The sequence below is a fragment of the Hylobates moloch genome, unplaced genomic scaffold (assembly GCF_009828535.3).
Source record: "Hylobates moloch isolate HMO894 unplaced genomic scaffold, HMol_V3 SCAFFOLD_14, whole genome shotgun sequence".
Classification (NCBI taxonomy): Eukaryota; Metazoa; Chordata; class Mammalia; order Primates; family Hylobatidae; genus Hylobates; species Hylobates moloch.
In genome coordinates, this window is record NW_026652289.1 from 8,711,731 (window position 1) to 8,735,579 (window position 23,849).

At 37.1% G+C, this 23,849-nt stretch overlaps 1 protein-coding gene across 5 annotated transcripts in view; it reads right to left on the minus strand.

Moving 5' to 3' along the window:
- Positions 1–23,849, minus strand: part of DYRK1A (dual specificity tyrosine phosphorylation regulated kinase 1A) — a 146,849-nt gene that overhangs the window by 67,383 nt on the left and 55,617 nt on the right. The window contains exon 2 of one of the 5 annotated variants that reach the window (XM_032175702.2): positions 16,877–17,008. The exons of 3 other annotated variants lie outside the window; for them this stretch is intronic. The gene's annotated coding sequence lies outside the window, so the exon portion shown is untranslated. Of the gene's footprint in view, positions 1–12,033; positions 12,054–16,876; positions 17,009–23,849 lie in introns of those variants that run through there. One more of the 5 variants, XM_058427669.1, reaches the window with a different exon arrangement.

Below are 23,849 nucleotides of genomic sequence, written 5' to 3' on the forward strand. Positions count from 1 at the left end.
GCATTCTGAAATTATGTTTTTTTAACATATGTTAACATATAAAAATGTGTATACATATGTACACTTACATATTAGTATCATAAAATATATTTATTTATATGTTACAAGGGGTGTGTCATTCTCACTTTCCCCCCAACTATAACATAAGATCCTAAGGGTGGAAGTGCTGCTTCATTCACTGACAAATCTTTAGTGAATGAGCAGGAAACAGGCTCTCAGAAAACAATGTCTGACTCAGCTCACCTCCTGAGATCCAATCATAGATCGACAGGGAGGAAGGGGATATAAAAGAAGCAAGTTCTCCTGTTAGGAGAGTAGAGCATTTATTACACATAAAGCTCTGCCTCTGCAATCAGATGTTAAGTGCCCTCTCTTCCCCTCCCAACCCATCCCTCTCACACAGGGAACAAGTGGTAGCAATAAGGAATGGTGGCAAGACTAGTAAAAATCAGGAGAGTGAGGATTCTTATTAAGAACTGCATGCTCCCAAATCACAGAGGGAGCACAAAAGGAGAGAACTCCTCCTCTGGCCTGTCCTGTGTGCTTCCATGCCACAAAGAGGGGCGCAGAACAAGATCTCTTGTGTACCTAAGGCATATTACAGGCATTCAGTAAACAATATGATAAACAGAAAAGTCCATTTTGGCCTCAGATCTACTAACTCACTGTGTGACCCTGACCTTTTCCAAGGCTCATCTGCCATTACGGTGAAGTTGGGATGATAAGCCATTCTGACATCTCTGAGGTTCACGTGAGGTAACACGTGTGAGCACACTTATCAACTCTGAAACACCACTCAAATTAAAAAAAAAAAGAATTTCAAACCTGGCTATACATTGTAGATTCTCAAATGTCAGGATAGGAATATTTTAATAGCTGGAAAGCCATGTGAATGTTCCCATTAACTACTTTATTAAATAGGGAAAATCAATTTAAATGATTTTCTAGAAGTTTTCCCCACAGACCTTAGTAGGCCATTTTCATTTTGAATTTCTTAAAAATGCAACTTGTTAGCTTTTTTAAGAGTTGCATCCACTGCAGTATTTATCTTAGTAGTAATGCATTTAGTTCAATGCATTCTAGAAAAAAAGCAAATATGTTTTCAGAGCTAATACTTCTTAGGAGATAGCTAAAATAAGACAGCAGTGTAATCCATTATATGCAAAATGAGAGAGTTGAGAGGCCCAATGCTCAGGAAAACTTTTTCAAACTTGCAGTTGTAGCATGTTCTTCCACAGAGAAACAAGGATATTAAGTGTGGGTCACTAACAAGAATTTTCAACTAAATTTTCCTGCACATCACTACGTTCATTTCTTAACGCCTAAGATATTCTGGTAGCAAGATTGATTTACTGTTTTAAAAGCAGGGATGCCCTTCCTCCCACATCGATTACAGTAAGAATGTTCTTTTTTTATTTTAAAATACAGATGAGGGTCTCACTAGGTTGCCCAGGGTGGTCTCAAACTCCTCAAGCAATACTCCCACCTCAACCTCCCAAAGTGCTGGGATTACAGGCATAAGCCATTTTGCCCTGCCAGTAAGAATGTTAAGACTGCTAATATTGGTAAGGACAGGGTGCTAAAATTCCCAACTTTTTCTTGGCATCTGATTACAAATGACTACTCTTTTATATAGAGGGTGCTGGGCTTTGATATGGAAAAACTGTTACTACTTACTTCAATGGGGAAAAAATGTTACTACTTACTTCAATGGGGAAAAAATGTCACACTGTTCATGATACAAGAGATCTGCATGACTGATGTGCACTTCTATAAACCAGACTACCCCACAGATACATTTGTTCATTTGAAACAAATCAAATGAAATTGAAAAAAAGCACTCCCGTGGAAAGACTAACCCTGATCTTCCTAGCAAAAACTGCATCTTCCCCAACTCTACTTGTTCAGATGTTTACTGTGTATCTCTCTCCATTACAAAACGAGCTCCACAAAAGCAGGGACTCTGTCTCACTCACTGCTACATCCCCCGCACCAACATGAAATGCTTGGCACAGTAAGTGCTCAAATACTTGTTGCTTATTTTCCGCAACATTCCTCATCATCTTAAACCTCTTGGCATCTAACAGAAAACACCCCTTAGTTACTAACTGATCACAAATAGTTCCATTATTTTCCGGTGTGCATTCTGCTTTGTTGAATTATTCTGATTTCTCTATATTCGTGTTTACTCTTGCCTTCTGTAAGTGACATGTAGGGCTGGTATTCTAACTTTATAGTATTAATTCCCTATGAAAGCAAAGTAACATATTAAAAAGTTAATAGATTAAAAGAAAATTATCAGAAGCACCATCCTGTGCCTAGGAGCACAGATTCTGCAGCCATCCTGCCCAGATTTCAATTCTGGCTCTACCACTTACTAGCTGTGTCCCTGGGGCACCTTTCTTAACTTTTAGGTGTCCCAGTTTTCTCATTTGTAAAATGGAAATAATTGCATGTCACCTCCCAGTGCCCCAGTCACTTCCCCTCTTCCTACAAATATGTTCGGTGTAGCACCTACCCAGAAAAATCTCTGCTCTTGACTGTCAGCCCATTCACCCAACTAACTGCTGGTGCTCTCTCTCCCTTTATACCCAAGCAAGAACATCTACCAATCCACCATTCATCTGTGAGTTTTCTGCAATCTGGATTTTCTACTTAGATGTTCTACTCATCTTATCTAGAGGCAAACTAATTTATCGTCCCCTACCCACCAAATGCCTGACTTCTCATTTCTACTAACAGTCCTCTCCCGCATCCAGGCTTGGCATCATGTTTTTCAATGCTTCATCCTCACCTCCATGACTAATCATTCTCAAGGTCTGTCTAGGGTTCCTCAGGAAAACCCTTCTTGTCCATCTTTTCTGTTCTTACCTCATGACTTCCCACATACAGTAAGGTCCATGAGGACAGAAGCAAATTCTGAAATTGTCACAGGTCTACTCCTGAAACCCAGTGAAGGCTTCCGTACTTAGTAGGCTCAATTAATAAATTAATGCGTGCCTGACTTACTATAATCATCTCCAAAATGAATTCCTGACTCCAGATGCCTAAGCCTCCAATCCTTCCTACAGTTACTGATCTTTCTTAAAATGTCCATTCTGCAACTTGTCTGTTCGGACATACTCATTAACGTATTCAATTCGGGTAATCACTAGTTATAAAGTACTACAAGTGGTACTGGGAGATAGTGAAAGAAGTGGGACAAATCCTCTCCAGGTCTTCAAAAATGTTTTACGTGCAGAAATGTGCCATGTAAATATTTATAATAAAAGGTACAATCTGATAAACCTTCTAAACAGAGGTTCTCATCAGCAGGTGGCTTTTAAGAAAGAGAAGCAGAGGAAAGGAACGGGGGCATACCAAGCTGAGGGAAGAAAGTGTGTAACACCCTAAGAGCACAGAAGTATATTCAGGAAACATTCCAGGGGCAATGTTACAGGTCAACTTGTGTCCCCTCAAAATTCTATGCTCGAATCCTAACCCCAGTACCTCAGAATGTGACCATCTTTGGAAAAAGTTTTGCTGCACATGTAATTAGTTAAGATGAAGTCATCAGGGTAGGCACTAATGCAATATGACTGGTGTTATTATAAAATGGAGAAATTTAGACAGAGACAGACACACACACAGGAAGAACACCGTGTGAGAAAGAAGGCAGAGACAGGCATAATGCAGCAGAAACCAAGGAATGCCCAAGATTGCCAGCAAACCACCAGAAGCTTCCCACACCAATCAGAATGGGAAGCATTGATACTCACTGAGCATTAGATAAACTACACAGGACTACACTGCTCCCAGTAGTGAAGAATAATTATCATTAAACACTGCACTGGTCCCACCTAAAAAGTCTCAGAAGTAAGACTCAAAGATCAAACTATTTCTAAGTAACCCGATTGCTCCAGAACAAAAGCCAAGAAAACTTACAGAAGAAATACAAAAATACTCAGCACCCAGCAAAGTGAAAATTCACAATGGCTGGTACACAATAAAAAATGTCCAGGTACGCACAAAAGCAGAAAGAAATCAATCAATGGAAACCAATCACTAATTGATACAGCTGTTAGAATTAACAGAAATGGACACAAACAGTACTGGCCAGGAGCGGTGGCTCAATCTGTAATCCCAGTGCTTTGGGAGGCTGAATCAGGAGGATCTCTTGAGGAGTTGAAGGTTGCAGTAAGTTATGATTGCACTGATGCACTTCAGCCTGGGCCCCAGAGCAAGACCCTGTCTCTAAAAGAAAGGGGAAAAAAAAAAAAAGAAAAGACATCTCCTACCCTGGTCTATGGTTGCGGACAGTGGCTCACACCTGTAATCTCAGCACTTTGAGAGGCCAAGGCAGGAGGCTCCCTTGAGACCAGCCTGGGCAACACCGACAGACTTCGTTTCTACTACAAACTTAAAAATTAGCTGGGCTTGGTAGTGCATGCCTGTAGCTCCCAGCTACTCAGAAGCCTGAGGCAGGAGAAGATTCCTTGAGCCCTGGAGTATGAGGCCACAGTGAGCTATAAAAGCACCACTGCATTCCAGGCTGGGTGACAGAGCGAGACCCTGTCTCAAAACAAAAAACAGAAACAGGTACTATAACTGTACTCCATGTATTCAAATATTTAAGGGATGCCATGGAAAATATTTTTTAAGACAGCCAAACTGAACTTCTAGAAATGAAAACTATAGTTCAGGCATGGTGGCTCACACCTATAATCCCAGCACTCTGGGAGGCTGAGACAGGAATATCACTTGAGGCCAGGAGTTCAAATCCAGCCCGTCATAGCAAACAGAGACATAGGAAGACCCTGTCTCTATTTTTAAAAAAGAAGGAAGAGGAAGAGATGATGAAAGAGAAATGGAAATAAAAACTACAATGTGAATGATAACACAAAGGGTAAAACTAATAAAAGGTTAGATAGTACAGAAAAAAGGACTAGTGACCTTGAAGACACAGCAATAAAAACTACCTCAGAATTCCAAATGACTACTCAACAACTGAAATTGGATGTCAAAACAGAAGAGATTTTAAAAAGTTAACAGACATTCACTGAGTTCTGGGACAATCTCAAGCACCCTAATAATATACATGTAACTAAAGTTCCTGACAGAGAGGAGAACCCCAAAAAAATTTGAAAAACTAATGGTCAAAAAACCTTCCAAATCTGATAAAAACTACAAACCCATAGATCTAAAAGTTCAACAAACCCCAAGCATAGGAAACACACAAAAACACCAAACCAAGGTACATAATTATCAAACTGCTAAAAACCAATGATAAACAGAAAATCTTAAAAACGGCCAGAAAAAGAGACATATTATATACAAATGAATAAAGAAGATTTTCTGCAAGAAACAATGCAAGAGAGTAGATGGTACAGCAACATTTTTAAATTACTAAAAAGTGTCATTTAGAGTTCCATACCCACCGAAAATATCTGTCAAAAAAAAAAAGCAAAATAAAGGCATTTTCAGATACATAAAAGGTGAAAGAATACATCATTAGTAAATATGCACTATAAAAAACGTTAATAGAAGTACTCAACATGAAGGAAAATGAAACTAGATGGAAATATGGGCCTATACAAAGGAATGAAGACCAGAAAAGATAACGACACGGATAAGAGTACAGGAATTCTTGTTTAAATCTCATTTGAGTGTTTAAACAATAATAGTAATGTAGTGTAAGGTTAATAACATATGCACAAACAAAATCTATTTTAAAGGCAGTAAAAAGGACAGTAGTAGAGAAATAAAATAATACTATGGCATGGTCAATACACTATACGTGAAGTGATCTAATATCCTTTGAAAGTAGACTGTGATAAAGAGAAACCACTAAACTTAAAAAACAAAGTTAAAATGAATAAACCAATAAAAGGAAGAAAATCAAATCACTTAAAAATTTCAATCAATCCAAAGGCAGAATTAAAGAGGGTAGGAGAAAAAGAGGAAAGGAGGAAAAACAGACGAAACAAATAGGAAATAAATAGCAGGATGACAGATTTAAACCAAAACATACCAATAATCACATTAAACGCAAATGATCTAAATACCTCAAATGAGAAGCAGAGATTTCAGACCAGGAACAACAACAAGAAAAGCAAGATCAACTATATGCTGTCCGTAAGAAATAAACTTCCAACACAAAGACATTAATAGATTAAAAGTAAACATTTGGGAAAAGATCATGCTATCAAAATTAAGACAGAATGGCTATATTATCAAAGAAAGTATGCTGCAGTCTGAAGAATATCACAAGAGATGAAAGTCATTTTCTAATGATAAAAGTGTCAAATCATCAAGGGAACATACTAATCCTGAACATCTATGAACCTATTAACAGAGCTTTAAAACACATAGACCAAAAAAATGATAAAACTACAATGATAGACACAATTATATTAAGATTTCAATATCCTTTCTCTCAATATTTGATAGAACAAGTGGACAGAAAATCAGTAATGATATACAAGATCTGATCAACACTATCGAGCAACTTGACCTAATTAACATTCAGAGAATATTCTACCCAAGAACAGCAGAATATACATTCTTTTCTAGGGACAAAGCACCTTTAACCAAGATAGACAACATTATGGGGTATAAAACAAACCCTAATAAATTAAAGGAAATCGAGTTATTCAAAATACGTTCTCTGGTGACAAACTAAATCAGAATAAAGTAACAGAACTATATGAGTAAAACAAAATAGTCCTAAATAACCACAACTCAAGGAAGAAATCAAGGAAGAAACCATAATTCAAAACAAAATAGTCCTAAATAACCACAACTTAAGGAAGAAATCAAACAGCAAATTATAAAGCATTCTGAAAAGAATGAAAATAAAATATATCAAAATTTTTGATATAGCTAAGGCAATAGTTAGGGAGAATATTATAGGCGTTAATCATCTCTACTAGAAAGGAAAAGAGTTCTTAAATCAATGGCTTCTGCTTTTTACCTTAATACACTAGAAAAAGAGCAAATAAAGCTGGGCGCAGTGGCTCACGCCTGCAATCCCAATATTTTGGAAGGCTGAGGCAGGTGGATCGCTTGAGGTCAGGAGTTCCAGACCAGCCTGATCAACATGGTGAAACCTTGTCTCTACTAAAATTACAAAAAATTAGGCAGACATAGTGGCACACAACTGTAGTCCCAGCTACTCAGGAGGCTGAGGCAGGAGAATCGCTTGAACCCAGGGAGTGGAGGTTGCAGTGAACCGAGATCACACCACTGCACTCCAGCCTGGGCAACAGAGTGAAACTCCGTCTCAAAAAAAAAAAAAAAAAAGCCAATGAAATCAAAGTCAACAAAATAACAAAAATAAGGATCCAGAGTAGAAATCAACAAAACAGAAAAAGAGAGATCAATAAAACCCCAATATCTTTCATGAACATAAGATATAAAAATTCTAAACAAAACTGTAACTATTTGAATCAAACAAAATAAAGACCATCATAACAAAGTGACCTTTATTTCAGCAAACGCTATTATCAGTTTAACATTAAGAAATCAATCAGTACAATTCATCAAATAAACTAAAAAATAAAAACCATGTGGTAATCTCAGGAGATGCAGAAAAAACAATTGACAAATCCAACATCCATACTTGACCTAAAACAAACTTTCATTAAACTAGAAATAGAAGGCATCTTTCCCAATCTGATAAAGCAGTGGTCCTCCAAACTTTTTGGCACCAGGGACTGGTTTCATGGAGGACAGTTTTTCCATGGGGGGAGATATGGTTTCAGAATGAAAAACTGTTCTACCTCAGATCATCAGGCATTAGACTCTCTTAAGAAGCACGCAACCTGGATCCCCTGCATGTGCATGTCTATGCGAGTCTAATGCCTCAGGTGATGTGATAGGAGGCGGAGCTCAGGTGGTAGTGCTCGGCACCTCCTGCTGTGCGGCCCAGTTCCTAACAGGCCGCAGACAGTACCGGGGGTTTGGGGACCCTTGTGATGAAGGACACTGACAAAAAACTCCACAGCTAACATACTGTTTGTTCCTCTAACATAAAGAACAAAACAGAATGTCCTCTTTCACTACTTCTATTCAACATTGTAGTCTATGTTCCATATATATTTCATATTCCATAGAGGTTGGAGCCAACATAGTACAGCAAGAAAAAGAAATACATACAAGGTAACCAAACTGGAAAGCAGCAAAATTGTCTCTCATCATAGGCAAGGTGATTATCTAGATAGAAAATGTAATGGAACCTAACCAAAAAGCTGCATTAATAAGTGATTTTAGCAAGGTTGCAGAATACAAGGATATATTTAAATCAACTGTATTTCTATGTGCTAGTACTGTAACTATACATCAGAAACTGAAATTTAAAAGCCACTTAAAATAGTGACAAAAATATGAAATACTTAGGCATAAACCTGACAAAATACATGAAAAAACTGCATACTGAAAATTAGAAAAATGAGAGAAAGGGCTAAATAGACATATGTACACGGGTCCAAAGAATCAATATTGTTAAAGTATCAATTCTTCTGAAATTATCTATATATTCAACACAACCCCAATCAACACCCTAGCAGACTTTTTTGAAGAAATTAGCAAACTCATTTGAAAATTCATATGAAAATGCGAAAGACCTAGAGCAGTTATAAAAACTTTGAATAAGAGGAAAGTTGTAGAATTAAAACTATCTGATTGCATTACTTATTATTAAGGCCACAGTAGGTCAACATAATATGGTATTGGTATCAGGACAGACAGATTAATGGAACAGAATGGAAAGTCCACAAACAGACCCACACATATACGGAAGACTGATTTTTGACAAAGGTGCAAAGGCAATTCAGTGGAGAAAGGACAGTCCTTTTGAAAAATGGTTCTACAATAAATGAATATCCATTTGCAAAAAAAGGCAATCTTTGATCTATACGTTGCAGCACACTATTAACAAATATTAACTCCAAATGGACCATAGACTTAAATATAAAACCTAAAACTGTAAAATCTAGTGGGGAAAAAAAAAACAACAAACATAGGCAAAAACGTTTTTGATCGTGGGACAATTATGCAAAAACTTTCCAAAAGCAGCTTTCACAAAAGAACAAATGGATAAATTAGGCCTCATAAAAATTTAAAACATCAGATCTTCAAGACACTTTTAAGAGACTAAAAAGACAAGCCATGGACTAGGAGAAAAGCTTAGCAAATCATGTATTTGATAAAGGATTTGTATCAAACGTATAAGGAACTCTAAAAGTTCAATAACCGAAAAAAGAATGACAAAAGATTTGAACAAACACTTCACCAAACATGACATACAGGGGGCAAAAAAGTACATACAAAGATGCTCAACAACATTAATCACAGGGAAACACAATGAGATATCACTACCCAAGTACTAGAATTGCTAAAATTAAAAAGGCTGACCACCAAATATGGCAAAATGTGAAGCAACTGAAACTCTCCTGAACTGCTGGTGAAAATGTAAAATGTTACAACTACCTTGGAAAACCATTTAGCACTTTCTTTAAAAGTTAGGCATATACCCACCACATGATTGAGTCGCTCCAATGTTAGGAAATAAAGAGAAATAAAAACATATGTCCATACAAAAAGTTGTACAAAAATATTCATAGCATCTTTATTTGCAATAGACAAAAACTAGAAACAACCCAAATGTCCTTCAACAGGTAAGTGGATAAACCAAAGTATATATACACAATGAAATACTACTCAGCAATCAAAACAGTGAACTACTGATAGGTATCACAACACAGATGACTCTCAAAAGAACTAAAACCAGGCAAAAAGAACATATATAATCCTGTTTATATAAAATTCTGGAAAAAGTGAAGTAATAAATCTTCATTATCTGACTCGTGGTAAAAGTTTCCCAAGTAATACTTGTCAAAATCCATCAAATTGTATACTTTCAATTATGTGAAGTTTACTGTATGCCAATTATAACACAATAAAGCTGTTTTAAAATTTTTTAACCCATTCAAAACCTGACTCTAAGTATAATCAATCCCTTCCCTCCACTCCACAAAAAAATCTGCTTCTCCTACAACATATCTCATTTTAGATGATGGCAACTCAAAAACCCCTTGGAATTACTCAATACCACATTTTCACATTTTAAAAATCAAAGAAATGTCTATTTTGAAACTTGTAAACATTCATGGAGGACATGTGTTTTTAAAAAATACATTGTGAACCACTGCTGTAAAAAATTCAAAAATCCCCCACTTTTTACAAGAAAAACTTCAAAGTCTATATTATCCGCCAGTTAGGGCCCTCAACAACATAGTCTCCTCTACCATCTCCTTAGTAAATGCAATTTTCGAACAGGCCCCCATCTTCAACTGGGACAGCATCTTCCACACCCTGTAGCCTTCAAACATCACCTGTTAAAATACTGCCCATTCCTCAAGACCACATGAAATACCATTTTCACCAAGAATCTTTTCCTAGTCCCAATCCAAAAATTGCTCCCTCTTCTGAATTTCCACCTCTCTTACAGCATGGATACTCGATATTCCACCATGTCATATGGTTATGTAAAGACATATCCACCTCTGTTAAATTATAAATTCTGAATCTAGGTCCCCTCTGACTCTGATTGAATAAAGCATTTCTGTAAATTTATTTTAGAATACATGTTCAGTATATATGCCTGGGAACATGTGATTAAGAATCAAATGTTATGGTTTAATGTTGGTTTTCATTCTTTACTAGTCTGTAAGATTGTCCAGTTAGCTTGTCTACTTTTACTATGCTCTTAAATAAAGGCCAGAACAATTAAAGGGATATACTTTATAGAAAATTTAATACAAACATCTAAATTCACATGGATTATTTTTGGCATCCATGTTTCAATGCTTTAGGGCCAATAGGAGGGACAAAAGAAGGCAAAAGAGCCCTATGCTTTAACCATCAGACACAAAAAGTGAAGAGCCCTGCTTCCAACAAAACCAAGTGACAAAAAGCCAAAAATGATGCTAGCTGGAACAGTAAAACACTAGGTCTTATTTCAAGGGAATGACACAAGCCTGCCTGGAAGCTGGGGCACTGATACACCTAAGGCCCCGGAGTCCTTGATCACTGTGACCACTTACATTTGACAACTGAATACCAGAAACATTACTTTTGCTCATCTATTCCTCACCCTAAAATGTTCTTTCTTCTTATTACTCTCTAGCTGTTTGAATCCTAAGTGATATTTAAAACCTTAACACAAATTCTATGGGCTTCCTCTTTAACCCTTTCCCAGACTCTCAATCCATTTCCCATGTCCCTATCATAAAAAGGCCTAGAGAATTTTTTTCCCCTATACCCTTCCAGATAAATCCTTACAGCACTTTTCCATATGGTCATCTTGCATTTTTAATCTAACGTCACATGTATTTATGCTTCACCTCATGTTCCTTGAACAAAGAACTGATTTTTTTTTTCCTACAGAACCTACCACCTGACAGTACCAATAAAGACTTCACATAAACCAACCATAACGGTACAAGCAACAGTTAAAACATCTGACTTCAATTAGAAAAGTAATAATAGCAGGAGGTAGTGAATAACAACCTGATCTTCAAATTCAACAGAAGAAGAACAAGAACAGGGAATTCAAGTTTATGCTCTTATTTGCTAGACTACACAGGCAGTACAAGATAAATTCTGCCCAAAAGCTTGCAACATTTTATTAAACACAAACATGTATCTTTATAAAAGGTCAAAGAAAAATCAAGCATGCTACTTACTACAAGGGTACTATTTCTGATCTGAAAAAAATGATCAATTTCACAGTTTTAGGAAACCTGTGCATAGTGCTGCTACCTGAGTTATACTTTAAGAGACAAAGCTAAAGTATTTTCCTTTTGTGTTATAAAGTATTTAATTAAAGATTTCATACAACGTAACTTCTAAAATGTAATACACATATTTTGGTTACAGTTATTTAACAGAGCAATTAAAGCCTTATTTCCACTTCTGTTCTAAAATCCGCCTGCCCGCAGTGAGTGGGAACTGCTGCAGATCATTAAACGCTCATTTATCAATGTCTCTCACCAGGCAACACAATGCAGCAGAAGAGCACACAGAAACCATCCCTGAACCCCAGCAACAGCAGCTAATTAGCATAGCCTACCACTAAACCAACACCATATGATTGGAACTGTTAGTCAGGATGCTAGCCAATCAAACTAGGTTATGCAAATAGCCCATTTTAGTTGCCAGGGCAAAGCTACTTCCAATTGTCCAATAGGAAAACAAGCAATAAACAAGAAATGAAATTGAGCTTTGTCACATTTTCAACTTGCTGTTAACACTTTCAGGTTTAGAACAAAATTAACAGCAACTATAAAGGACTAGAAACATATTCTACTTTACTCCAAAGGCGATCCCATGGAATAACATGCAGAACACACTTACATTAGTGCATTTGTTGTAATTTTAACTTTTTACTATATAGACATAGGAGTTTTTCTAACAGATGCTGCCATCAACATCTCAACTTTTTTCCCCACCTACTCAAAAGCATTATGTAAATGTCTTTCTATACATTAAAATAGATTCTCAAACATTACATTTTAGAGAAATCACACAAAGCATTTTTATTCTATAATGGAAAGACTCAAGAGGTGGGCATTAACAGAAAGCGTGGCTCACTGAAGTCTCAAGCATTCCCAGGTGGAGGAAAACGAACATTTGGTTTATTACAACAAACTTTAATATAAAGCTTCAAAAATAATTTTAAAATAAAACCCAATTAAGTATTAACCTATAGAGCTTAAAATATGAAGACTGAGACCAAGTAAATAATACTCATATCTGGGAACCAAGTTCAGTTAAGATGTAACTGTAAATAAAACACATTACATTCATATGCAAAATGTCTAATAATGAATAAAACATTAAAAACTTCAACTGTGTCAGTACATACTAACAGCTACAAAGATAGTTTTAAAGAACATCAGTGTTCTGACAATTCTGAGTGGTTGAGAGTTTCTTTAATCTCACATATTCAGAGAAATGCTTTGAAACATGTCAAGGAGACACAGTTCCCATTTGTGCCTTATAAAAGATACAATTTTATTTTAAAATAGATCAACTTGTCCCACCTAGCCTAGTAATTATCTCCTCCTAAATAGAGTACAGATTCATTCCACATCATGAAAAAGTTCGTGATTTTTAAATATTTTTCCACAGACTGCCTATAAACGTCTCCAGAAAGACGTCTACCATTTGTAAAGTATATTTCATTAAGACAGAGTAGATTTCAAGCATCAGAATCCAACAGAAGAGCATGCTGGTCCTATACTCTAACACTACGATTTCTCTTCTCCTAAAGCCACTTCTCCACTATCTCTAAGCACCCATCACCCACACCTGTCCCTTAATTTCTTCCCATGTTCTCTCTACTCAGGAATTCTGGAACCCGTTAAAGTCCAATGAAACCAAGACTGGAAAAGTCAGGTTCTAAAAGTCAGAAAAAGGATCAATAACTCTAAAGCTAGAAGGAAACTTAAAAATAATCTAATATTAACCCCCCATCCTATAAACAAAGAAACTATATTTTTAGAAACATAATGCGTAAGATCCCACAGATAAAAAGCAAAGCTCTCGCAGTATCCATGAATAATCAATATTTTAGTCACACATCAATGTCTCTTGGTTTCTTGTCCATATGAAAATTTATTTAAATGTAAGCTTTCATGAGATTAGCTCAGGATCATTCACCATACTATCATCTACACACTACGAGCCAAGGCTTAAGACAGGTTTGAAAATCACTCTCCAACCCAAAGTATTTAATCCATTCCCTGAAAGACTCAATCTCAGCCCTTTAAACTCCTGACAACTTCTGGTACGTTTTTGAACTACTTGGAACCTGTATTAGCCTCCTTTAATTCCGAAGGATAAAGGTAAGAGAGAAATAAAAGGGAAAGATTTTAAAACCAATTTCATTCATACTCTTACCCATGAATCTTTAATATTTTGGTTTGTTCTCCCAGGTTCTTATTCCCTCCATATTGATAAAGCAATCCTAACTCAGCCTGGGCATTTTCCATGTCAAGAGGGACTGTTTCCTGGTCCACCTCTTAAACATTTTTCGTATCACAAAACTTTCCCCTTCTTGAAAGGGACAAATATTAAAAACTTGGCACTCCTACTTTCCTTTGGGGAGTAGAGACATAAGGAAACATCATCTGCCTAGTGACAGATGCTCTGGGATAATCCTCAATTTAAATGTTTAGCTTAGCATCAATTCTTTTTAAAGTTACTTAAATTATGGAGTTTAGGAAAGTACCAAAAAGTACTACTTTTAGAATCAGAAATTAAACATTAAACATGTTTTAAAATAGTTAACTTACTAAAATCTTCATTACATAAATATATATATATATTTAGAATCCTAGTAAAGAAAGTAAGTTTTCTAAGTATACAATTAATCATTAACTTTTTTCTTTTTAGATGGAGTTTTGCTCTTTTGCCCAGGCTGGAGTGCAATGGCGTGATCTCGGCTCACCACAGCTTCCGCCTCCCGGGTTCAAGCTATTCTCCTGCCTCAGCCTCCCGAGTAACTGGGATTACAAGCTTGCACCACCACACCAGACTAAAACATACAATATGCTGATTACATTTTCTCCCCTATAAGAAATATATTTAGAATAACTGTTAACTTTTTTTTATCTGCAGTTAATGATGCTTGAGACACAGAAACAGCCTCTATCCTCTCAATGTGTAATAGCTATTATTATGCCCAGTAATGTATTAGCCAAGATCATCTCAAATGACAAATCATACCATACTAACAATTTTATATTTTAGGTAGAAATAGAACGCAGCTTTATAGTTTTGAAAAACATCAAGTGGATAAAATTTTTTTTTCAATTTGAAAACATCTTACTTGGAAAAATACTCAAAAGTCTGGCATGACTACCTTGGTCAAGTTTTTAATACCTCATTCTCTAAAGTGAGGCTGCCACCATAGTTTTGCTGGACATCTTTCATAAAAACATTAAGCAGATATTTCTATTCTCTAACCTAAGGGCGATCCCGCTTCTTTTTTGTCCCCTACTTCTCATTAAGACTGTTTATAAAGCTAGAAGGTAAACTGGTATTTAAATCTGGATTATAGACATAAATTTTTAAATATTGGACTATTGGACTACTCCTTACTCTTCTGAATCAACTAACATATGGAGAACAGTGCCATCCTCTTCCTCCCTCCCTTCCCAAAACAGCCTCCTAGATCATTATGAAAATTCAGTATATGACAGTATATTGTCATACACTAAATATACTTTTGCTCCCTCATTTAGATATCATGAAAATATAAAAGTTGACTTGTTAAGATTTTATTCAGCTAAAAGTTATAATAGATAGTACACTGTCAAAACAAAAAGATTCTTGCAAATTAACTTTAGGGTTTAAAAACGTTTTTGTACTGTACTTACCAAGACAACAAAATAGTACAGTAAGCGTCATCTTAAGCAACTTCATCTACACAAACTACATGAAGTATCTTTGTATCAATTTCTATGTCATATGAAAACAAGCAGACTTAAGTTTAGGGGGTATAGTTGGTCTAACTTTTTAAAAAAAATGAACATTACGAAAACTTCCCTTTCAAGAACCTTGGTGGGAAGCACCTGCAAGGGATAGCTAGTCATTCTCAAAGCAGCTGAGGCCCAGGTGACAACGAAAGGCCCTGTGCCTGCTCACAGGAGATAATGGGTAAAACATGTGGAACAAGGTCAAGGACAGAAGAAACAGTGCTTCCAAACACCCAGTCGAAACCCAAAGTCACAAAGGCAGGGAGTGAAGTACAGGTGCTGACTTTCAATAGAGCCTCATCTCCAATGGGCAACTTCGTAGCTCACTAAAGCTAGGCATTGCAGGAAATGTTTACAAAGGCCAGGAAGGCCACCCAGCTCTTAAAACATACTACCAGAATTCGTTGGTAAAAAGAGAACCAAGGATAGCTACAATTCAAGTGTGGCTGAAAACAATCCTTTAAAACTAACAGCAAGCCAAGGAGCCAACAGCCACCCTAGCAGCTCAAGTTTTCCCAAGCTGGGAAGGAGGGTGCTTCTAACAAGAAAATCTAGAACACTGGATAGAGTAAACATATTGTTCTTATCCTCTATATTCCTCTATATCATCCACCGAAACAAGCAGTGAAAGATCACAAAATAAAGCATGGGATGGAGACATACCAGTGAATCAAAGATTTTGTCAGTTTTCTGCAAGAAAAGGCAACTGGGATCATACTAATAATTTAAGGAATGTCAAAAAGATCTAGAGCTGAAAGCTGGGACCAGGAACCAGAGCAGAAGTGGCAGATGCTATTCTGGGTGGTAAAGAAAAACTGGGGTAGAAAGAAGGGGAGAGGTTGGCTTGATACCAAACAACTATCTGCCGCATGATCAGCCTCCGCCAGTGGCTCTAAAGAAATACCTACTCCAGTGAACCTACTGAGTCCCAGCCACTCAAACACAAGTGAACAGTCACCCCAAAGGTGAGGCCAAAGAAATGCCTGTGAGGATACCAAGCCATCTGCACCAGGACTAGACACGCCAAAACCACAAGTTCAAACTGCTTAATGAGGCCTCCTCAACCTGGCAAGCAGAGAAAGAGAATCTTCCTGCCAGGGCTCACACTCGCTAAATAAACTGAAGCCTGCCTGTTAGTCCACATGCCTCACCCACAAACACCAAGTCTGCAACTCAGTCCTCTCACTTAGGAGAGAGGCAAAATGATGACAGAGGACTCTGGCTCTTGAGTTGGGCAATAAGGGTTCCCAGGTATTTGTGCCGTGCATGGAACAAAGGTGAAAGTAAAAACTATCGTAGTGCAAGTTGAACACATATCATAGAATTAAATCATCTTTTAAAATGTACCAGACCTCAATCCAGTGGTAACATTTCTCCTATGACTGGAACGACCTTAGTGACATAGTATCACATCTCCCTCTCCATGAGTCTTAATACACTATGTTCTTCCAGTATAGTTTTCTGTTTTCAATATTCAGAAGATTCTAAGACAAAAATAAAGAATTCAATTAAGTGAAAGAAAGATGTGTAAGTGAATATACCTATATACAAGCTGGAAGTAACTGTCTGGTGGGTAACAGCTGTGAGGTAAAAAGAAATATAAAGGGCTCTAAAGCTCTCATTTCAAATCTTGAGAAATCAAGAGAAACTGTCTAAAACTGATGGCCAAGAACGAGGTTTAAATTACTTTTATAAAATTTTAATAATAATCAACTGAAAAACTTTAAAAGAGGATAGGGAGAAACTGGCTGGAAAAGAGGTAGCACTGAGAGCTATCTGGTTTCATTTTTCAATAGTTTTTTAAAATAGTAAAACACAGCTACAGACATATTAATGTATTAAAAGTCATGGAGGCAACCAACAGAAGAATTTTAAAATGGAAAATAGTAAAAGGGGTTACCCCTGCAAGTGGAAACGAGGAAAAGGAAAACTGACATTTCATTCTTTTACTTCCAGAATGGATTAAATTTTATTAACATAAGCATGTAAATTGACTGATTAATGCTTAATATAAAAGAACAAGTCTGAATTTAACAATATCGGCTAAGCATGGTGATTATGTTTTGGATATGTGTCTCCACACAAATCTCATGTCAAGTTGTAATTCTCCATGTTGGAGGAGAGGCCTCTTGAGAGGTGATTGGATCACAGGGGCACACCTCCCCCTTTGCTGTTCTCACGATGGTGAGTTCGTTGTCGCGAGATCTGGTTGTCTAGAAGTGTGTAGCACTCCCGCTTCTCTCTTTTCCTCCTGCTGGGGCTACGTAAGACATGCCTGCTTCCCCTTCACTCTCTACCATGACTCTAAGTTTCCTGAGGCCTCCCTAGCCATGCTTCATGTATAGCCTGTGGAACCGTGTACCAATTAAAACTCTTTTCTTCATAAATGACCCAGTCTTAGGTATTCCTTTATAGCAGTGCAAGAATAGACTAATACAAATGGCCTGAAGAATACTACTACCAGCAGTAGGAGAGGAAAGAGTTGGCTGTAACCAGTAGGTTACAAAAACAGCAAGCACTCAACAATGTTTTTTAAGCTTTGGGAACTTTATACAAAGCAGACCTGGATTTGTGTTAACAACATAAATATTTACATCTTGAGTATCTTTCTGAGTATCTGATTCCATGGAATATATTTTGTGGACGGTTTATAAAAATTAAAATGAACTTATTTGTGTTTCTCTCTAATGTATATCCATTAGCAATATGGATCTCTACACTTTTTTAAAAGACTAAAGTAAGGAATACAGAGGCCAAACTAAGAAGGCACTGTTAAGTAGCCTGGTATTCACCACCAGAGAAAAGAGGAGAAAGAGTGCTTAAAGAAAAGTAAAATCTTGGCCGGGCACGGTGGCTCATACCTGTAATCTCAGCACTTTGGGAGCCCAAGGCAGGAGGATAACCTGAGGTCAGGAATTCAAGAAAAGTAAAATCTTAAATTTCACCTTTTGAGGAGTTGATCTACACTATCCAAAAGTTAAGCAATGATAACTTTTCATATCAAGTTTTGTAGTTTTAGTTTTCCTATCAAAGAATCTTCTTACACTTAGCCAAAATTTATTCAAAACTTTTTAAACAATGGCCAAATATATAATTTTCTAAAAATACAAAAAACAAATCCCATCAAATTATTCCTAGAGTGAAATTATTTCATTTCACTTTGAATCTACAATTCAAATCATTATCAATAAATACATTCTTCACAACTCCTATTTACTTGTTTAAGAACACATGTTCCTTTTAAAAGCAGTGATTACATCTAAAAAACTTTCCAGGCCGGGCGCAGTGGCTCACGCTTGTAATCCCAGCACTTTGGGAGGCCGAGGCGGGCGGATCACGAGGTCAGGAGATGGAGACCACAGTGAAACCCCGTCCGTACTAAAAATACAAAAAAAAATTAGCCGGGCGTGGTGGCGGGCACCTGTAGTCCCAGCTACTCGGAGAGGCTGAGGCAGGAGAATGGCGTGAACCCGGGAGGCGGAGCTTGCAGTGAGCCGAGATTGCGCCACTGCACTCCAGCCTGGGCGACAGAGCAAGGCTCCGTTTCGAAAAAATCAAAAATAAAAAATAAATAAAAAAATAAAAAAATTTAAAAAAAAAAATAAAAAACTTTCCAGAAGAGCTAATACAGATAAGCTTACTATCCCTAATAAAAACCAAAGAGCAAATCATTTATGAAGCCCTGGGAATCCCTTTAAAAGGAGATACATATTACACTACATAAAAGGTCATCACCATCAACAGACTGCTGATGGGTTCATTCTCATTTGTTCAACACACAGATTTGAGAATCTGTTATGTTTGAGGCATTACACTAATAAATAAAACTTAGTTCTCCCATACAAAAAGTTAAAGCTCTTGTATAAAATGACACCATGAACAAAAGGCAAATGCAAACTGGAAAACGTACCAGCAATAAATAACAGTAAGTAACCCTAAAATCAAAAGCATGATCATTAAGAGGAGGGACTCACAGGCCTGGATTTGCTCCCCAGCTCCATGCTCCCCAGCTCCATCCCTTACTAGCTGTGTGACCTGGGGCAGGCTACCGAACCTCTGTCTGGGTCAATCACAGTACCTGTACCAGAGTTATCATTAGGAGTAAGTAAGTTAATACCTGTAAATAATTTAGAATAGTTATTGGCATCTAGCAAGGGTTCAATGAGAAACTTTGGCAAATTAAGAAAAAAAATTAAAACCCAAAAGAAGTATCAACAAAGAATGATAAAAGGAAACTCACAAAAAACATGAGTAACAAACCCCCCAAAAAACATACTCGGTCTAATATTCAAGCAAATGTAAATTTAAATATTGAGTTATGTTTTGTCTATTGAATTGGCAAACATTTTTAAAATACCTAGGATCTTACGGTGTAGAAAAATTCTGATGTGTAGCTGGTAGAAGCACAAACTGTACTTTAAAAAGGTATTTGAAAATAACATATCAAAAGGCTTTAAAATGTACACATGCTTCACCTTAACAATTCCAACTTCTAGGAATTGAACCTAAGGCAATACACAAAGAACAAACAAAAAAACGCCATAATAGTATCCACTTAAACACTGTTCATGAACTAATTGGCAAAAATGGGGAACCGTTAAACATTAACTAATTCGCAGAATACTAGTCATTTAAAACAGTACTATAGAAGAATATCGATGCTGGAGAATGTTTAAATTTTAAAGGCAGACTAAAACGTGAGTAAAGGTCAAGATGGTGACTGACTCACATATGTAATCTCAGCACTTTGGGAGGTTAAGGTGGAAGAATCACTTGAGGCTGGTCTTCAGCAGTTCAAGACCAGCCTAGGGAACATAGCAAGACCACATCTCTACAGAAATAAAAATAAAGAAGTTAGCCAGGTGTGGCAGCACGTGCCTGTAGTCCTAGCTACTTGGGAGGCTGAGGCAGGAGGATAGCTTTAGCCCAGGAGTTCAAGGCTGCAATGAGCCATGCTTATGCCACATGGCATTCCAGCTTAGGCAACACAGCAAGACTCTATCTCTTAAAAAAAAACCTGAAAGCTGGTGCGGTGGCTCACGCTTGTAATCCCAGCACTTTGGGAGGCCGAGGCAGGCGGATCACGAGGTCAGGAGATCGAGACCACGGTGAAACCCCGTCTCTACTAAAAATACAAAAAATTAGCTGGGCGTGGTGGTGGGCGCCTGTAGTCCCAGCTACTCGGAGAGGCTGAGGCAGGAGAATGGTGTGAACCCGGGAGGCGGAGCTTGCAGTGAGCCGAGATTGCGCCACTGCACTCCAGCCTGGGCGACAGAGCGAGACTCCATCTCAAAAAAAAAAAAAAAAAAAACCTGCAAAGCAAATTTCAACAAATTTTCTTGAGTTATATTGTTAGTATCTGCTAAGCTTCATTGCTTTAGTTCTTCTTCAGAGCCTCCTGTTATTTGTATGGTGAAACTTCTCTGCCTGTCTTTAATAACTGTCGCTTTCTCTGGAATGCTTCATTTTTCTTCATTTCTTCTTGGTTATTCATCTTTTTTTTTTTTTTGAGAGGGAGTCTCGCTCTGTCGCCCAGGCTGGAGTGCAGTGGCACTATCTCAGCTCACTGCAAGCTCCGTTTCCCGGGTTCATGACATTCTCCTGCCTCAGCCTCCCAAGTAGCTGGGACTACAGGTGCCTGCTACCACGCCTGGCTAATTTTTTTTTTTTTTTTTTTTTTGTATTTTTAGTAGAGACAGGGTTTCACCGTGTTAGCCAGCATGGTCTCGATCTCCTGACCTCGTGATCTGCCTGCCTCTGCCTCCCAAAGTGCTGAGATTACAGGCGTGAGCCACCGCGCCAGGCCGGTTATTCATCTTAAACAGTTTTTTGAGAAATTTTATATTGTGTTTTTCCACTCTGTTTAGGCTTCATTTTTTAAATTATCTTTTACTTCTCTTTCTTGGGTTTCACCACTTTTCTAATTTTTCCTTATTCAGATTTACATTGTGCTTTAGTATTTGTATCATTTTCTAAATTTCTCTGGGTTTATTCTGAAACAAGTTATAGTTTCATTTATTTTGTGGACATTTCTTTCTGGCATGCTTTCATTGTCTGCAGTAATAATATTCTGCTCCTTATGCTTTTCTCTTATAAAAACTCTCTGGGGATTTTGACTATGATCCCTGTCCACTGCTCGTTTTTATGTAAAATAAAACACTTTGGGGAAACTGGAGTAGCTTTTCTGACTTCAGTAAGAGTTCTCTTCCGTTTTCATGAAGGATCCCAAAATATAGATTCATGAATAAGATCTCCTGTGCTTTTATCTTCTCCCACTTTCATCTGACATTTTTTCCTTTGCCCTCATCGTCTCCATCTTGTTTAATGTGGATTCTATTCCCGGAAGTGTCTCCTTGGTGTAGGGCTTTGACTGGGAATGCAGCTTCAACTGGTTTTGAGAGTTCATAGGGACCAAATGACTCTAACCCTCCTTCAGAACTTATTGTGTCCTCCAGGGAACTCAAAACAATCTCCAGTTCCAGCCGCTCTTCTCAAACATAATTTCCGCAAGTCTCTCACTGCAGTGAGTCTCCTCCGTTGGTTATCTTGGGGTTCTCCTATTCTCAGGTCCATCAGACACCCTCATGCCTCCTTCTGCACAAATGCTGATACCACACAGGTCTTGTTACCAAACATTCACTCTCACCTACTTACTTGTATGTGAGTCAGTGGGGATACTGTTCACCTAGTCTTGCAGATGCTAAATGTGACATTTCGGTTTTGCTGAGCTAGTTACTCTGTCTCTTCTAGAGGAAAATGGGAAAATTTTAAAACTATGTTCTGTTGTCGTCTTCCTAGAACAGACATTCTTTCAAGGTACACTTTATAAGTACACCTAAAATCCAAAATCATGAATATAAACGTATTTGCTTTTACCTGGGTCTTAAATAGACACACTAAGGTAAAAAATTCAATTTTACACTGTGGCTTACTTCAGATTTCCCATCATTTTTTCTATAAATATCAAATGCTATTTCATATGACACATACATAATGTAATCATTATTAATTGCTTCCACTTAGAAACCTAAATAAAAAAAGAAATGGAAAATAATAAGGAACTCTTAAAACCACCTGAACAAATGTATTAAAGCAAGCATTAATATACTTTTTTTTAGGCATTAAAAATGCCATTAGGATGGCAAAAATTATTCTTTTTGCATTTGCTGAGCACTTCCTGTGTCCCAGAAATCCCGCCAGACAGTCACCGGGCACACAAAGAGGATAAGCCTTAACCCCCTGACCTTCAGGAACTATCGGACTAGCTGGACATAAAACTGGTAAACAACACGTGCAAATGTCATAAAAGTATTAAACAAAAACCACTTGCTAGAAAGACAGACTCCAAACTATTAGGAAAAGGGGAGTGGCTGTCTCTTTTTACTTTATGCATTTCTAAAGCACTTGTACTTCCTCCACCAAATATACAATACTACTTTATTTGTTCCAAAATAAGAGATTCTTCTTTTTGTCTGTTGAAGATTTAACTATAATACTCAATGCTGAGAAAAATAAATTAAGAGACATTCTTGTACAGAGTGGTACATATTACCAAACAGCTTTCTGAAAAGTTGTATCAAGAGCCTAAAAATTTTTCAAACATTATGACTCCTAGGAATCAATTATAAGAAAATAATTTTACAGCCAAATATTATGCACAGATATTAGTGCTTTAAAAAACAACTTAATGCCTAAAAATAAGAGATACCTAACTTAACTAGGAAATAAGCATACTGTAAAATAAATATCTAAAGTAATTATCTTCAAAAGCATTCTGAATACCCTGGATTTGCTCCAAGTTCAAAGCAACAGCAGATCACTATGGTTAGCTTTTGATGATGTAGGGCAACATTTATGATATGTTAGTCAATACAAGTATAAAATGGATCTTACCCAACCACATCATGCTGAATATTCAAAATGATCTCGATTAATTAAAAAATGGCATTAAAAAAAACTGGAAGGGAATGTGCCACACTGTAGAGGACACTAAAACTTGAGATATGTTTCCTTATACTTATCTATATATATTTATACATTTCAGAATTCTTTCAGTGATTTTGTATTATCTAATAAACAAGAAGTAAAAACATGAGTGCAAAAGCAAATCCACTATCTTTTTAACTTACTAGAAAAATAAATTTATTGAATCAGTAAGAAAAAAATCAAACTGCTTGGGTTGAGACATGAACGAGAGCTAGAGAAGGAGACACAGACGAAGAAAAAGATCAGACACACATGACCACGAGAAGAACAATTCCAAGGGGAGGCAAACTGGCAACAGCTTCCTGAATATTACAATGTACATGCCCTTTCATTCTCCCA